The sequence below is a fragment of the Podarcis pityusensis genome, assembly GCF_964106645.2.
Source record: "Podarcis pityusensis genome assembly, chromosome: 7".
Taxonomy (NCBI): Eukaryota; Metazoa; Chordata; class Lepidosauria; order Squamata; family Lacertidae; genus Podarcis; species Podarcis pityusensis.
The window spans coordinates 48326273-48331232 of NC_138031.1; the positions used below are offsets into that span (position 1 = coordinate 48326273).

The 4960-nt window shown below is 41.7% G+C and overlaps 1 long non-coding RNA gene across 1 annotated transcript; it reads left to right on the forward strand.

Moving 5' to 3' along the window:
* Positions 1-285: 285 nt before the first annotated feature.
* On the forward strand, positions 286-2514 carry LOC308481558. Its single transcript, XR_013988754.1, has 2 exons — positions 286-1495; positions 2167-2514. It is a non-coding gene; the product is annotated as an uncharacterized lncRNA (long non-coding RNA).
* The last annotated feature ends 2446 nt before the right edge of the window (positions 2515-4960 follow it).

Sequence of the window (4960 nt, forward strand, 5' to 3'; positions counted from 1 at the left end):
TACCTGAAATGAGCACACTTAGCACCAGGCTCATTCTGAAATAAACGTCTCCTTGGCTGCCTGGGGCAGTATTGATATAGTTTTAAAAGGCAAGCATGACCCTATGAAGGATGAGTGGCATCTTTAGATCAGGGATGGAGAACCTGTGGTCCTCCAGATGTTGGACTCCAACTCCCATCAGCCCCAGCCAGCATTGCCAATGGTGACAAATGATAGGCTTGTAGCCCAGCAACGTCTGGAGGGCTACAGGACAGCAACCCCCCCCCCCCTTTAGATTAACTTCAGGCTTCCACTTCTCTTACTGGACTGGTATTAGGTGCAAATACTCCTGTTTTCGTATCTGTCAATGTCCTTGTTCCTGCTCTTTTCATTCTCCTCTGTTGTGGAGCTGTCATGGGACTATAGGAAGCTGTTCCTATGTCTGCCTGGCTAAGTAACATATTCTTCACCCTGTTCTGGTATTCTGTATGTGCAATTTCCCTCAAGCGATTTCCCCTTCTCACTGGATCCTGCTTGGGAGCCGCTTTCTTTTCTCTCAATGTAAATGTCGGCATCTATTTCACATCCTGCACTTTTATAATCTTCAAGTTCTTTGGACAGACTTCTCAACAGCATGCTCATACAGTAGCTGTGATCGTTTTGTTGAATTAAAGTCAGAATTCAACTCTGATGACCAGTTCTCAATATAATAGCAACTTAACTAAAATCAAAGGAAGAAACAACAAATTGAACACAAACTCTTATGTCTCTCTCTGTGTGTGTTTATGTCCAGAAATGCCATAGGAATACATAGGGAATATTCCTTTAGGAGGAAGTGAAATAGACGAGCAGCATCAGGGTGGTTAAATCCTACATGTTCTGTTTGACATCTTGTACATATAACTAAAACCACAATATGCATCCTAAGGACATCTTTCACATGGGGTCACTGGTTGGTTGGAAATGAGATATGAGTTTTCAAGTTAATTTGCTTCAAGAAGAGTCCTGCTTTAGGCAGATCTAACCATCCATTTCTTCATTGTTTTACTAGCGTTAGCAAAAGCAAGGTCAAATAAACAAGACAGAGACTTTTTGACACTAAACAAGACCCCAGTCTCTTTTCTGACCTTAAAAAGATGGTGGAAAGTATTCTGTGGACATCAATCACCTTTAGAAAGATAAATATTGGTTTCTGCTAGTAGAAAATGTTTGTGTCTACAAAATATGGATCAGAGGTTACTTGCATCATTGCTGTTGATGCTAGAATGTTTTAAAACTGTCTCTTTTACTGAATTTTGTTTACAGAGGCAAGCGTGTCTAAAGAAAGCCATCATGCCGGTGGGCATATGCAGAAGAGAAACATTGCTTCGTGTGTGCTTCCTGCAGTTCCTAAAGTGAAAACCTTTACACCTAGTTCATGCCTCATTGTGCATGGCATTTTAGAAGAAAAATGACACTTTTCATTTTTCCTAGTTCCAAAAAAAGTGTTTTCTTTTATTACAAGACCTGCTTAAGGGTAAATAACATTTTATTGCTTATGCATGACTGGAAAGGTGAAGATTACACCCTCGATCTGATTTTTAAAAACAAATCATTGAAAATATTGTTATGAATTATGTGAAGCAAACTCCCCATATTGTCTATGTTCAGTGAAGGGTCAGAATTTGAGCAAACTCATAAACTCCCGAATTTAGCAAGAGCTGGGAGTAGCAGCAGCCAACTTTCTCATGAGGCCAGCCAGCTGATGGTGGGTCACTGGAGAAACAATGGTGCTGATGGTCAGTCATTAGCCCCTCAGTGGAAGTCATCAAGCAGGCAGCAGGCTTTGCCAGGCATAGAGGGAGGTTGCCAGGGTAACGGGGTTTGATGTCACCACGGGAAATGTGGGCTCCCTTTTACAACAGAGATTTTTGGGAGCAGGAGCTTCTGGGAAGAAGGAGCAGGAAGCGGGCAGAACTTCATGCAGGGGCTGAAGGGCAGCAGCCATACTGGTTGGCTGGAGCAGGCTGTTACTGAAAGGGGGGGTGGCACTTAGGATGCTTCTGAATCCCATGCTGCACTGCTGGGAAGGACAAGCCCCTCTTGGGAAGGCAATGCTGTGAACTCTCCATAAACTCAGGTGTAAATATGTGCCAATAAACCATATTTCTTAAATGCACTAGGCACCATGCCTTGATTTCTCAACAGAAACACAACCCTGGTTAGGCACCAAGACTCTTGAAATCGCTTCTACCACTCGGCAGAGATTGGGGTGGCTTGTAACAATATTGAAGTGAATTCAGTCAAATGGAGAGCATCAGGATCACCTCCCTTTCACATAACTTGAGTTGTGTAAAGAAAATGTCGAAGAAGGGACATTCAGTAATCCGCATGCATTACCTTATTTATATGTTGGACAGTTTCAATTGCTCTGCTCTGCCTAAAATGACACTGGCACATAGCCCAAATTGAACCTAACAGATTGCTCAGTTAAAAATGTAACCACTGGCTTGTCTGCTCATAATAAGAGGATTTATTAATCTGTGACAAATACAATTGGTTTGAACTTTTTTTTTTTAGTGGGAGGACATTAACAGCATTAAAAATTGGAAATCACTTAGGCATATGAACACAATGAAGCAGGGTAAAGATGAAGGAGGAATTAGAACACTAGAGCTGCTTTCAGTAGAATGTTGTATCACAAACTTCAAAGGAAATCAAAATTGCACAAACTATAGTCTTCGACTACTTTGGTGGAATCCAATAATATAGAAAGCACTGGTTTAGTCTGAGAGTTAATTGCCAGCAATATACCGGTACATGGTGTGACAAACTAGACATATTGGGTTTTGTCTGACTAGGTCTTACTCTGAGTAGATCTATTGAAATCAATGGACAAAAATATGAGGTAGGTGTGTGCGTGCACATGTGCTTGCATGCAATTTGGGGGAGGAGGAATGTGATCTGATAGGGGCTATATTATTTGAGGAATTAATTTGTCTCCATATCATATTCCTAAATAAAATTCACCTGAAGCTGCTTACCCAATAGGAGGTTGGGTGATAACATCAGGGTCCTTTGCAAGGCAGGGGGAGCTTTTAATAAAAATTGACATGGGTAAGAGGCTTATTTCTTCCTAACACTATAATCTCAATACATAAAATAAAATTTATCTACACAAATAGCTGCTGCTAACACTTCAAATCGTCATAACATACCTGAGAAAATAAATATGTTACCAGGACCATTCATAATTTTATCACACATTATCCTCTTCTTCCTAACATGCTAATCCTTTCTTCTTTTAAAAACAATAGCTACAATAAACCACTAGGCAGCTTTTGCCAACCCAGTGCCCTTCAGATGTTTTGGACTACAATTCCCATTAGCTCCTACCACCATGGCCATTGTAGCTGTAGTCGAAAGTTGTAGGGCAGTAGGCTGGCACAGGCTCATTTAAGGTGAATCAAAAAGGGGCTAACTGGATATCTGAGACGAGGACTCCGCAGGCAAAATTCAGACTCTATCCACTAGACCACACTGACTGTCCCATGAGCCTTTGGGGTAGGATGGACTGCAAATAATATGCTGGTGCAAAACTAAAAGCAGGTGGCAGTTTTACTGCTTTAAGTTGCCATGGTTAATATAGTTTTGGGATTGTGGGTGGAGAGTCCTTTAGGACAGCCTGTCTTGCAATAAAAGGGGATTTGTTTTATTTTTAGGAAACAAAGCATGTATTGTGGTATTAGAAGTTTTGGTGACAGTAAATTACAAAGATTTCAATGCCATGTTCTGACTAAATACTTTGTCATTAGGAAAAATATGTTCAACATTAGCAAAGAAGTGATTTAACAGTTGGAGAGATGTGTTTTCAAAACACCTGGAATCATTTCGGATTTGATGCTGGCTAGCGTTGTAAATGTAAGGAACAAAAAACTGTTCTCATTTACATTTGTGGAAAACTGGAGAGTTGCTTTGAAGTGAAAGTGACAAAACTGAAATAAGTATTTGAGCAGCGAGTAAGGAGAGGACCTGCATATCGCAAGGTGAATCTTTGTGTTGTTCAGCAAAGAAACAAATCAGACAGAATTATGTAGGAGTTGGGAGCTTCACCCCTTCCTGGTTCTCAACCAAGTGCTAAACAGGACAGGTGCTTCCATATGCTTACCCTCCTCCTGTGGAGTCAAGCACTTTGGTGGTGGTGCAGAAGCTCCTGTTCAGCTTGCCATCTCCTCTGTTCCTGTGGCCCAGTGGTGTGAGTGTGTGTCTGTGAAAGAGAGAGCTGACCAGGAACCTAGACAGCTGGTGTGGGTCAGGGATGTCCAAATCAAGTGGCACTTCAGGATCACTGGCAAGGTGGAGATGTGCTGGGGATCCTGCTCCTTATCCGATGAGAATTCAGGTTCCAGTGTTGGGCAAGGCCAACCTCTGACTCTTATATGGCATAAAATTCAGGTGTGTGCTCAAAGACACCAGTGTGGCATGGGCTGAATGTTTTGCTGCCTTTGGTAACCCATTGGGGGGGGCAGAAGATGTATTGCTACCTCTTCTGGCAGTTTTGCAACTTGTTCCACTTTATTTTTGTTCAATAGAATTCAATGGGCGCTACTGACAGCCATGCCTAGTCTTCGCCCAGAAGCCAGGTCTACCCAAGCCTCACTGCCTCTCACTCACCTGACATACCAGAAATGCTATACCTGTTCTAGTCATGTTTATTTGGAGCATTTACTTTTCATACATCCATCCCTGAAAAATTCCATGTGCTAATCTACTAAATTATTTTCTTCATTACAACTGGCAATGGTCATTCTGATGTGCTTGGCATTTCGTATAAGTATTCCATGGGTGTTAGGTATGTAAAGTCTGATTCATCACCAAATTACTCAGCACTTTATCAAAAGCTTTGGCCATTATGCTAAAGTGGGGACGGTGGATCAGGATACAGAAGTGACTCACATATTCTGGTTTTGTGTAAAATATGAAGCTGGTAGTCATGCATACC